The sequence below is a fragment of the Capricornis sumatraensis genome, chromosome 1 (genome assembly GCF_032405125.1).
Source record: "Capricornis sumatraensis isolate serow.1 chromosome 1, serow.2, whole genome shotgun sequence".
Lineage (NCBI taxonomy): Eukaryota > Metazoa > Chordata > Mammalia > Artiodactyla > Bovidae > Capricornis > Capricornis sumatraensis.
In genome coordinates, this window is record NC_091069.1 from 11140542 (window position 1) to 11154161 (window position 13620).

General features: G+C 39.1%; 1 pseudogene; it reads left to right on the forward strand.

Moving 5' to 3' along the window:
* The first annotated feature begins 391 nt into the window (after positions 1 to 391).
* LOC138093028 (large ribosomal subunit protein eL6-like) lies at positions 392 to 1223 on the forward strand (annotated as a pseudogene).
* Positions 1224 to 13620: the final 12397 nt, after the last annotated feature.

Sequence of the window (13620 nt, forward strand, 5' to 3'; positions counted from 1 at the left end):
GCAACAAACCTAGAGCTTCTGAAAAGTGGTTTTTATTTTTTAATTAAGTCTGTTTCACAAGTATACTTAAATTTGTGGCTTGGAGGGTGAAAATCAGAATAACTTTACCACCTATGATGAAAGTGAAAGTGTTAGTTGCTCGCTCATGTCTGACGCTTTGCAATCCCATGGTCTGTAGCCTGCCGGGCTCCTCTGTCCATGGGATTCTCCAGGCAAAAATACTGGAGTGGGTAGCCATTCCCTTCCCACAGGATCTTCCTGACTGAGGGATCGAACAGTGCAGTCTGCATTGCAGGCAGGTTCCTTATTATCTGAGCTACCAGGGGAGCCTCAAATGATATGATTATTAATAATGTTAATAATGGCAAAACCTGTTTTCTCATCTTAGAAGATGGCAGGTGAAAAAGCCCAGAAGCCAGATAGTAAGGAGAAAAAGCCCAGAAGCCAAGCAGTTTGATGCTGGTGGCAGAGTTAAAAAGGTTAAGAAGGGGAACCCCACTGCAGCTGAAATACTGTCGTGGTCAGAGAAATTGGCAGATATTCCTAATCAGCTATGTAGTCCAGAAAGCCCTTTCACAAGATGAAGTATTCAACAGCTAAATGCAAGGTTGAAAAGAAAAAGAAGGTGATGGTACTTGCTACTGTCACAAAATCAGGTGGTGGTGACAAGAATGGTGGGTGGTACTTGAGTGGTTAAATTTGCCAAAATGCCTAGGTATTATCCTATTGAAGGTGTGCCTGGAAAGCTGTTATGTCATGGCAAAAAAAAAAAAAAAAACCCTTCTAAGTTTTTTCTCAGACGTGAGAAAACTGCCTGTGCACTAGCATCGCTTCTGGGATGATTCTGATCTTCCTCACTGGCCACCACAGAGGCAGCAGGGTCATTTTCCTGAAGCTTACTAGTGGCTGAGCTCTGTCCCTCACACCAGAAATTTGTCATTGTCATCTCCACCGAAATTGAAGGATGTGAAAAATCCCAGAACATCTCACTGATGCTTACTTCAAGAAGATGAAGCTATGTAAGCTCAGGTATCAGGAAGGCGAGCCCTTCAAAGGGACACAGAGAAATACGAAATTACAGAGCAGCAGCAGTGCAAGGTTGATTAGAAAGCTGTGGACTCATAAATTCTGGAAGAATCATAGCTTTTCCTCAGCTCCAGGGCTGTCTCCACTCTGTGTATGCTATTACAGTTGGAATTTATCCTCACAGAATATTGTTCTAAACTTTTTAAAAAGAACCTACTTAAAATAATTAATCCATTAAAAAAATTGGCTAACCTTTACTGAACATACTCTATGCACCAGGTGCTCTTGAACGCTTTAAATTTTTAAAATTTCATTTAATTCAGCAGCCTTATGACATGTTTGTATTATTGGTGCCATTTTAATTTTTTTTAAAAAAATATTGCTGTTAATTTTTTTTTTTACATTTGTTTGGCTGCACTGGGTCTTAGTTGTGGCATATGAGATCTTTAGTTGCAGAATTTGAACTCTTAATTGCTGCCTGTGGAATTTAGTTCCCTGACCAGGGATCAAGCCTCGGTCCCCTGCATTGGGAACATTGAGTCTTAGCCTCTGGACCACCAGGGAAGTCCCATTGTTGCCATTTTTAGATTAGAAAAATGCCAAAACTGTTAGGGCCATGATTATTGTTTAAATCACAGAGAGACAGTACAGATGTTACTTACTTTACACAGTTTCTCCCTTCTTCAAAATGGAGGCTAGAGTGGGATGGGAGAGATTAGGGATGACTTACAAAGTTTCTTCTAGTTTAAAAAATAATCTAAGAAACTTGTCAACCTCTTAAAGGTTCCTCAAGTATTAACATTATATCTCCTGTATCCCCTAGTATGCACAACCACCAACTTTGATAAATTCATATTTTATAGCTGAAGAAAATGCTAAGAAGTTTGGCCAGACTTTTCTCGGTCACTGTTTGTGACCCCGTTAACTGCAGCATGCCAGGCCTCCCTGTCCTGCTCTATCTCCCAGTTCGCCCGAGCTCAGATTCATGTCCATTGAGTCGGTGATGCTATCTAACCGACTCACCCTCTGCCACCCTCTTCTCCTTGGCCTCCATGGCCTTGCATGCCGTGCTAATTCTTGTAATCCCTCTCCCTACTGGTAACCACTAGTTTGTTCTCGGTGAGTCTGCTTCTTTTACTCCTTGTTGAAAATGGGGATCCAGCCAACAGCCATATGAGAAGATGTTCAACATTTGTTAACCATCAGGTAAATGGAAATCAAAACCACAATGAGGTATCATTCACACCTATCAGAAGGACTCTTATCAAAAAGAATACAAATAACAAAAGTTGATGAGGATATAGAGAAAAGGGAACCCTGATACACTGCTGGTGGGAATGTCAACTTGTGTAGACACTGTGTGGCAGTGTGGAAGTTTCTCAAAACACCAAAAATGGAACTACCATATGACCCAGCAGTAGAAAGTGTATATCCAAACAGAAAAAAAACAAAAACACTAGTTCAAAAGGTTACCTTCACCTCAGTGTTCATTACATTATGCTTTATTGCAGTTGTCAAGATATGGAAGTGACATTGTCTGTCAACAGACACATGGATAAAGAAAATGTGGTATGTAAATACGATGAAATACTACTCAGAAGAAAGAATGAAATTTTGCTGTTAGCAGCAGCAGGGATGGACTTTGAGCGTATTATGCTGATTGAATTAAGTCAGGTAGAGGAAGACAAAGTGTTATATGTGGGGTCTAAAAAATAGAAGAAAGTAATGAGTAACACAGAAGCAGGCTCACAGAGAGGCTCCCTTACCAGTAGGGAGAGGGATTACAAGAATCTAGGGGCAGCCTGCTTTGTACCCCTTATTAGCATCGTGTCCTATATTGAAAACGCTGGGTAAATGTTTGCTGAACTTAATTTTAGATCGTAGGAAACTTTAGCATGTAAGAAGCAGCAGGAGTTTTTCACCCTTAATCCTGTTTGTGGAGTGTCTTTTACATTTATGTGGTGAAATAAACATATATTGTTTGTTGTTATATTTTGACTCCAATTTGAATAATAAAAAAAAATTCTTTTGGGGTTATTTTGTAGATATGACTAACCAGCAACTAGCTTTGTTTCAGATTTGAAAGATTCTGGGGTGAAAGGTTAAAGATGTTGTATTTCTTTGTTGCCACACAATGGATTTCTGAAACAGACATAAGAGATGGTACTGAGCTTTAGCATTAATGATTAACTAGTATGACAGAAAGATTTGTGCTCAGAATTATGTTTCTAATAAGAGGTAATTTAGAAGTCATTTAGAGAATGTCTGGGAGATTTTTTTTCCCTTCAGTTGAACTGGTCAATTTTAGAGAGCTAATAACACAAATCATTTCGTTCTTAGGATTTTTTTTTTTTGAAGTATAGTTGAGTTATAAAGTTGTGTTAATTACTGTTGTACAGCAGAGTTATTCAGTTATATGTATATATACATTCTTCTAAAAAATATTTTCCATTGTTCTTAGGATTTTTTAAATGTGTAAGTTTCCATTTATAAAAGCAATATATTTTCAATCAAAAAAGTAGAAGGAGGAAAAAAAAATATCACCCTCAACAGATGGTTCTGAAATGACCTTGGAAGCTCTGTGTCCATGGTCAAACAAACTCCTTGGTCTGTGAGACTCTTCTTCAGTTGAAATGACAATGAACCAAAAAAAAAATCTCCTTCACTCTCCCTACTCCTGCTGGGAATAACATATATTTTTTCAAAAGAAGCTAGTTCTTGTCTAATTATTTAATTCATTCATTCATGTAAGGTTTTATACTTTCGTTTGTTGATCTGGTTAGTGAAGTTACTGTAGCTGCTTCTGATGTGGACATCTTGGATTATTCAAGGAGGTTTATAAATGAATTCATCTACCATATGGTACTTTTTTCTTGGACTCTGAGGCCCCACTTTTGTGGGAACATCAGGGTTTGTTTTTTGAAATAACGTCAAGTTTCCATCTGTCTGGCTGTTGCAAAGCATATACCTTGCAAAGGTGGTGTTTTATTAGCCAAATTGCTCTGAATAGAAGTTCTCTTGTTTTGACTTGTGGCTCTTTCCATGGAACAAACTACGATTATTTCTTTAAACTTATAAGATGGAGATAATAGGAACTCCTTTCAGGTAGAATTCACGTGAAGAATCAAGCCAGTGCCAGGCATATAGTAAAGATTCAATAAAATGACAGCTGACAGATTATTCCTCCGTCCATGGGATTTTCCAGTCAAGAGTACTGGAGTGGGGTGCCATTGCCTTCTCTGTTTGCTACTCCAGACATCCAGGAATTGTAAATGAAAAATGTTAGAGGCTCACAGTACATGCAGTTTTCTGAGCAATGCCTGTACTATATTTCCATAGAAACACTAATGACCTCTGATTCATCAAACTGAATTGCCTTCCTAAACTGTTTTCACCTTCTGATTCTCTCTTACTGCATCCTTGAAGCTCTGTACGCTTAAAAAAAAAAAAATCTTAAAATTGAAATGTCATAATCTTGGGCTGGTTTTTCTGCCTTCAGTTTGGTTTCAAGGCTGCAGTTACAAAGCTAGAAGCCTGAAAAACTGTATAAAAGGTGATGTAGGTTGATTAGATGGAATTTATTGTTTCCATAGAAATGTAGACACTTCTTGTAAGCCGCATTTAAGCTGAGCAAATACATGGGCACAATAGATTATATAATTGAGAATCCTTGGTTTCTCTCCCTATTCTTTTTTCTCTACCCCTAAGATTTCATGTTAAGAAAATGACATTAGGGAGAAGGCTTTGTTTTTTGTTGCAGTTTTTAAAATGTGACCTTGACGTTTGTAGGTGGAAAAGGGAAATACAACTTGAAGTTCTGCCAGCCGGATTTTGCTGTGCAGACTTGTGGTGGTATGTCTTTGTATTCAAAAGTGTTTTCTGTTATTCCTGAAGTATAGTTTATCAGGTTGCCTGTGAGAAACAAAAGCTAACTGTCCAAGTGGCATCCCACTGACTGGATAGAAAGGAAAGAGGCAGATGTGAATTTAATGCTCAACCAATCCAAAGAAGAGTGTTTCTGTATTTGCTTGGGTTTGGTGCTGAATTGCAGGCTGCAAGACTAGCTGTAAGGCAGCCATGGTCTGGCTAGCTAATGTTTGTTACCAAAAAAAAAGCTACATTTATTCCTTTTCAGCCTCTATCCAAGCCACCTTTTGTACCAAAAGGAGCTGAGGAGATGGAGTTGGGAGGGGCTCTGAAAAATGGGGAGAGTTTCTAGAATTTCAGGAGCTGTGGATGGTTTGCCATGTGTATCTTGACTACCCCCTCAGAGTGCTTCCCTCTTCTCTTTTTAAGCCTTACACTTTTAATTACTTGGTTAAAATATTAGAACCACTGTATTGAAGTTAGTGAGAGTTCTGCTGGCTTCCCTTGTGGCTCAGCTGGTGAAGAATCCACCTGCAGTGCGAGAGACCTGGGTTTGATCCTTGGGTTGGGAAGATCCCCTGGAGAAGAGAAAGGCTATTTTGGCCTGGAGAATTCCATGGACTGTATAGTCCATGGGGTCGCAAAGAGTCTGACACGATTGAGAGACTTTCACTTTTACTTTCTGCTGGTGTTGACAAACTTCATAGGTGTATCTATGTATTTCCTTTCCTTAGTGACTCTATTACCTATAGAATAAAAGCCTAAAACTCCCCATGTGTGACAGTAAAGTTCTTTATGATATGGCCCTGGCTGGGGCTCCAGTAAAATCACATTACCAGGTAACATTATTCCCTTTCTGTTCATTCCTCGTACATGTGGCTTCCTCTGCATATGTTTCTCAAATAGCCCTGTTTATCTGGTGAATGCTTTTCTCTTCCACATGCCCCTGGCCCCATGGTTGCTGCTCTGTTCTCACTAATATTGATTACAGCTACTCAGCACTTTCCACTGACTTAAGTGTATCATTTCATTGAACCTCACAATAGCCTACAGATGAGGAAATTGGTTTAGAAAGGTGAAGTCACTTCCTCAGTTAACAGTAGTAAGTGATGGTGCCAGGACTCATACCTATTCTTATGTCAAAATATATGCTCTTACCACTGCTTCTGTTTCATTAGGTCGATCTGTCCCAATCTGTCTGTCCATTATTCTCTCCCTACCATTAATTTTTTAAACTATTATTTACTTCATTATCTTTTTTTTTTTTGGCTGCACCACACAGCATGTGAGATCTTAGTTCCCCAATGAGGGATCGAACCCATGCCCCCTGCAGTGGAAGCACGGAGTCTTAACCATTGGACCACCAGATAGGGAAGTTCCTGTCTTTCATTTGGCTTTTTTTTTCTTGCTGTAATTAAATATATATAACAGAATTTACCATTTAAATCATTTTAAGTATACACTTCAGTGGCTTTGAGTATATTCACATTGTTGTGCTCTATAATTATTTTTTATTCTGTACCCCTTTGGACTGTTTTCTGACAGTAGGCTCAGTCTTGGGCTTCCCTGGTGGCTCAGACAGTAAAGAATCCTGCAGTGTGGGAGACCTGGGTTCGATCCTTGGGTTGGGAAGATTCCCTGGAGAAGGGAATGACTGCCGACTCCAGTATTCTTGCCTGGAGAATTCCATGGACAGAGGAGCCTGGTGGACTATATAGTCCATGGGCTCAGAGTCAGACACAACTGAGCGACTTTCACTCACTCACTCAGGCTCAGTTGTACTGATACCTGTATCTTCCAGGCCTAGGACCTGCTACAGTGTGGGCAGGTACAATAACATTTGAAGGAATAAGTGACTATATTTGCTAGGCTAATGGAATTACTTTCTGATAACAATGGATGAACGTATGAATTGGGTAGTAAATAACACTTGTGTGTTTCCTTATTTCTTTTACTTTAAAGCTGCGAAGAATCCAAAGGGTGTCATGATAAATTTAGAAGGAAGGACTTCTCTGGTGGTGCAGTGAATAAGAATCCACTTGCCAAGGCAGGGGACATAGGTTCACTCCCTGGTCCAGAGAGATTCCACATGCCTAGGAGCAACTAAGCCCCGTGCACAATAACTACTGAGCCCACATGCCTAGAGCAGCCCCTGCTTGCAACTAAAAAGAAATCAACTGAATGAAGACCCAGCACAACCAAAAAAAAAAAAAATTTGGAAGAGAGAAGATTTTTTTTTAATCTTATGTTTTTCCATTATAATAGCCATTGGCCTTATGTGACTAATTACAATTAAGTTGAAATTCAGTTGCTCAGTCACACTAGTCACATTCCAAGTGCTTAATAGCCCCACATGGCTAGTGGCCATCATTTTGTGCAATGAAGATAGACAACATTTTTCATCACTGTAGATATTTGAATTTGACATTGTTGCTTTAGACTTTAAAGGCAGAGAACAGTGAAACTTATTTTCTCTTAGAACTTGATATTTTGGCAAGAACTGCATTGTAGTGGCATGCGATTTAATACCATTGCTTTCTGGAAAAAGAAGTAGTTACTCAGCATTTACTAAGCAACCTTTCCTGGGATCCTGGGATATACTTTAGCCTTGTGGCTTGGGATATTTAGGGCTAAGACCAGATTTGACTGAGAGAAGGACAAAGTTTCATTGGGAACCTAGTCATAATGGGGGGGTGGTGTGGGTGGGGCACAAAACAGATGGGAAACTGATATGAATGACTAAATGTTGGTCTGGAAAGGAGCAGAATGGCTCTTGTGTATCAGTACAAATCCAGGATAGAGATTTTTAGCTTTTTTCATGGGGAGAATGGAAAACAGAATTTTCTAATACCGGAATTCATGGTCAGTAGCCATGATCATAATTTGGTGTGGAGATCAGACAGCACTGAGATCATAGGGTAGGGAATCTAATTAAGCAGAGGAGTTTAAAAATCCTCTTAGAGCCTTGACTTCTGGAAACTGCTTTACTTTATATCTCAATTTTAAAGTATATGAAACTTGAATTGCAGTTGACTAGGAGAAATAATATTATATTTCATATTTAATTAAAACATTTAATCTGACATTAGTATGTGGTTTCTGTTTTGGGGAAAGGTGAGATGTTGGATTAGAGTTGCAGAATTTTGCATTTTTAAGGGCCTCACCTTAATTTTGCCTGTGGGCTTCAAAGTAGACTGGCAGAATCCTCACCAAAATTCAAGTCCCTATTGCACCATGCTGCCTTCCTCTAGTCAAATTGAAACATTCCTAGAGTAATATTTAACTTGCTTTTGTAAAAGACACAGTAGATTATAGTTAGCTGATGTTTGGGCTTGAATTTGTTAACTGGCATTACCCACAAGCTTTTGTTTGTTCACATTTGGAAAAAAAAGAATACTCAGTTTATTTAAGATCCTTTTGTGGTAAATGTGTAACTGTATAGCCAAAAATATAAATAAAGAAGAAAAAAATCAATATTTAAAAAATTTGTTATGGTAGCCAATCATAGATTGAGGAGTCATTTCTTTTTGCCAAATTCTCTCCTATTGGAGAAAAGCTTGTGAACTGGATCTTCCTTTGTTTTAAAGAAAATGCCTAGACTTGGAGCTAGAGATTGTATTAAAGAATTGTATTCTTCCTTTGTATTAAAGAAAATTCCTAGACTTGGAGCTCTTGCCATAAAGTAGTTTATTTATTTATATATACTTACCAAATTTTGTTGACTGGCAGGATCCTGACCACGATCCAAGCCTCTATTGCACCATGAAACTCACAACAATTGAACAAAGTGGTTATTTTTATCCCCATTTCAGGAGTAAGCTATTGGGTAGTTAATTAAACAAAAACAGTGGCAAATCTGGGATTTGACTCCAACTCAGACCCATGCCCTTTTTCTCTGCTTCTAAGCTGAACTGTGGTGGCTGTTCAAATATATGGGCTTCACTGGTGGCTCCGTGGTAAAGCATCTGCCTGCCTGCCAGTGCGAGAGCCACAGGTTCGTTTGATCCCTGGGTCAGGAAGATCCCCTGGAGAAGGAAATGGCAATCCACTCCAGTATTCTTGCCTGGAAAATCCTAGAGACAGAAGAGTCTGGTGGGCTACAGTCCATGGGGTCACAAAGAGTTGAGCGCGACATCAATAGCAACAGCTAAAAACATACAAACCTTGCACTAAATTTCAGATTGCTTCTGAACATGCTGACCGAGTGGTGTATCTGTCATTTTAGGAACCAGTGTGTTTGTTTGTTTTATTTTTGGCCGGGTCTTCGTTGCTCTGTGCATGAATGCCTTCTCTCTTTGCAGCAGGTGGGGGCTTCTCTTGTTGCAGTGTGCAGGCGTCTTGCTGTGGGGGCTTCTCTTGTTGCAGAGCACAGGCTCGAGGCGCAAGGGCTTTCGTTGTTGCAGCACGCAGACCCAGGCGCTTCTGCTCTCTGGCTCTCGAGTGCCAGCTCGGCAGTTGGGGTGCACGCGCTTAGTTGCCTCTCGGCATGTGGGATCGTCCAAGACCAGGGATCGAACTGGTGTCCCTTGTGTTGCAAGGCAGATTCTTAACCACTGGACTACCAGGGAAGCCCCCAATCTGTGTTTCTTGACTCTCCCTTTTGAAAGCAATTTAAGCCACCAGCCAAAGGCTCTAGATTTCTCAGAACATTTCCCTAATCTGTTTAATGTGTTACTTCTGTGAGGCAGGAGGTTTGGGGGTTATTTTTGTATTTTTAGGTAGCTTAGGAGTCTGCTTTTTATTGAACAGTTCTGATAACCTTTCTTTGCCTTTGTGTTGAATTGAATTCAACACATAGAGGGGTTACTTCTAGCAGTGGTTTGGGTTCTTGTAGCTAGAAACCCTTTTGCTAGCCAGATCTGGTTTCTGAGAATCTCGGTAAGACTGTTTGAGAAGGGTAGCCAGATCTAGCCATTCCATTGACTTGTTGTCAGGAGGTGGGATTAACATTGTTCTCTGTATCTCCTCAGACCTCCTGCATTAGTGATGATCTGTAAAGTCAGAGACAACATTATTAGCTGATGGTCTCAGGGCTGGATAGAGGGAATATATAGACATGGTTAATGAATTTCATAATCAGGGACCTTTGTGACCACTGGAGGAATTTGTTTTAAGGCAAATATAAAGAGTTCTTCTTTTCCTCAGGGAGTAACATATTACATCTAGGATTATTGTATCAAGCAGTTTATAGGCACAAAATATAAAAAAAGGTTCAAGTTACAGGAAGTAACTAAACTATGTTAGTAATGTTAGGGGATTCCATTCCAGGTCTTTGAGGATGATGTCATGAATGAATTAATAGTTAACTCTCTTATAATCTGCTCTTTGGTGCCATAGATACACCACGAGATTTCTTGGACCCTTGAGGTTAGTTAGTAGTAACTCACATATATAGAGCTTTGACTTTGTCAAGTACTGTGTAAAGTCTTTACATGCACTGTCTCATTTAATCCTTTTAACAGACCTATCAGGTAAGTGATGTTAATCTCAGTTTGTAGCAGGGCTAGGGCCAATCCTACTTGGGTTGCATCAGCTGAAAGTGTAAAAGGGCTAAGTCTCTAAAGGAAAATCAGAATGCCATTAACAGAAGGGGGAGTGATTGCTAGGCAGGTAAAAGCAATAGATGCCCACTTCATCTGTTTTTCTTGGAACTGTCTTTGTTTTTTTAGTCACTCCCTCTTTATTTGTGTCTGATCTAGTTATTTTGAGTTCCATATGTTGTTTTCAGAAAATGTTGTTAGACTTTGTCTTTTCTTGAAACCCAATAAAGTTCTTTCACTTAATGTCCGCATCTGAGGTCCAGAATATAAGTAGTTACTTGCCTACGTCATATGACTAAACCAAAAGTGCCGTTTGAACTGTAACTTTCCCATTATACTATTCTGCCTTCGCATGTTTTTGTCCTATTTTTGAGTCAGTTTATGTTAAGTGTATGCTTATTCTCAGTTTCATTTCTGGCAGAATGTTCAATATTGGACCCATATGTGTAATGTTGAGTGATTTCCTTATTGCCTGGCATCTCTATACAACTTTTCTGATCCCCAGGCGTTTATATAGAGAGGCTTTAAAGTCGCTCTAAGGTGATCCTTTTTAGCCATATCAGTCAGTTTAGCACCTGCCAAACTCTGATTTTCTAGATCAGATTTCCTCACTCAGACATTCCACACACTTTTCAGGCCAGACTTGGATTTTCTGATCCTGTGACTTTCTTCCCTTGATCTAGAGACAGGGTAGTGTTTTCTGTTTTGTTTGTCCTACATTTGAACACCTTGCATATTGTATCAGTGGCAGCTGTTGTGGGCATACAAACAGCTCTGTGGATGGATGAGGCACTGTCACTATGCTTGAAGAACTCACTATCTTGTGAAGTGAAGTCGCTCAGTTGCGTCCGACTCTTCGCGACCTCATGGACTGTACCAGGCTCCTCCCTCCATGGGATTCTCCAGGCAAGAGTACTGGAGTGGGTTGCCATTTCCTTCTCCAACTATCTTGTGAAGGAGGCAGTTATTTAAGTTGTGAGCACAGGAGAAGCATCTCCTGTTTTCCATGTTTCATTGAAGAATGATGAGTAGTTCTTTACCAAGCGAAGGAGGAGGAAGCGCAGGAAGACAAGGAATGTGGTTTGTTTGGTGAATGTTTAGGATTGCAAGGACTTTGAAAGGGGTGTTTAAACAGTCTGCTATTTGAATCCTTCTCCACATGACTCTCAGTTGCTCTTTTGGCTTCTGGTTGCCTGACTCTGATGACACAAAATACTCTTGTAACCATCTAGTCCTAGTTTTGCACCATTATTTTTGAGTTTACCATTGAGATACTACAGTTAATATTCATTAAACAGCTGCTTTGTACTAGGCTTGTGAGAGATAATGGGGATACAGCTGTGAACGAGACAGGCCAGATTCCTTCCCCTAGGATGGTAGAACATTATTAGTGGAACAGCCTTATAGTGGCATCAGACATTGAACAAGTAATTCCTTGTTGATGAGTGCACAAAGCATTGTAGATAGTTATTATAGGGAGCTTTGACCTTTTGTATGAGATGAGGGTAAAGGAGGCAAGAAAAAGCTTTTCTGAGGAAATACTTAAACTGAGGATGGGTCAAAGCAAACTGGAGAGAGTAAGCAGTCATTCCAGAAACTAGAACTTTGATCAACTATGTATAGAACCCCTATTGTCTATTTGCCACTCACTGTGCTTGATTTTTCTCTTCAGTGTGATAGTTGTACACCAATCGGAAAGATGTAGCTTGCCTGAAATGTGTTTTGAGGGCTGTTTATTCCAACCTGAATAGCATACTCATTAATGAAAGAATTGCTTCTATTTGTGTGCATAGGTAAAATTCTTCTGCAGTTATGAAAATTTTAAGTAAAATTACCCTGTTTGATGTTTTATAAGTTCATTTTTTTGTTTTTATAAGTTCATATATTTTGCTTTCTTTTGGAAAATAATTGATAGCATAAGTAGAACATGACAAATATTAAATGCATTGTAAATTTAGTACAAAGTATGATAGCTCAGCTGGTAAAGAATCCACCTGCAATGCAGGAGACCCCAGTTAAATTCCTGGGTCAGGAAGATCTCCTGGAGAAGGGATAGGCTACCTACTCCAGTATTCTTGGGCTTCCCTGGTGGCTCAGTTGGTAAAGAATCTGCCTATAGTGTGGGAGACCTGGATTCAATCCCTGGGTTGGGAAGATCCCCTGGAGAAGAGAGAGGCTACCCACAGTATTTTGACTTGGAGAATTCCATGGACTGTATAGTCCATGGGGTTGCAAAGAGCTGGATATGAGGGAGCAACTTTCAACATATGTATTACATATGTATACATATTGCACATGTTTTATTATAACTAACTTTGGCATGCTTACTCATAGTTGCTTATACTGTTGTTTATTGAGCTCCTCTGTGCCAGAGACTGTGCTAAATAAGCATTTTATATCGTTATCTCACTTAATCTTCATTACTGCTCCATGAGAAGTGCTGTTACCATCTCCATTTTTTTATATAAAAATGATGAAATGGAGGCTCAAAGAAGGATCTACAGTAGCTAAATATTATAGAGCCAGGATTCAAATGCAAATTTGACTTATGAGTCTAGGTGTTTTTTTCACTGTATGATACTTTTCATATTTGGAGGTACCTTGGAGTAATTCATGAATTATAATCTTTTTTTCCTATATTTTTCTCTTCAGGCTTTTGTCAGGACGAATTGGCAGAGCTCGACTCAAGCACTAGTAAGTTCTAAATGTTCTAGTGTTAATGGGTAAGAAAAGCATATGTGTGTGTACTTTTAAATGTATAACTTAAGGTGTCATTTATAGGCTTATTCACAGATTTTATTTCACTTTATGATTATGGGGAGGACATTCTCTTTTCTACTTATATTTTATTTTTCCTAATACTTTTTGGTGGTCAGACTCTAGCCATTTAATAGAAAATTTTTTGCTGAAAATTTCTGTTTAATGCTAGTCTTGTTTTCCATCATCCCATGAAGCTACCACTGACAAAAATTGTGCTTTCATTTATGTATACATACAAGCATATACCCACAACCACGTTTTAAAAGTATTGACTAATTTTGACATTTCTTTCAAAGAAGGATTAGGTAAAGGTTTAGATATTTATAGATCATAACCTTCATACCACAGTTTAATTTTTAAGCATCTTCATCTACATTCTTAAGTTTAAGGTACGAGAATGACCGTTCCAAAACCTTAATTAAATGAT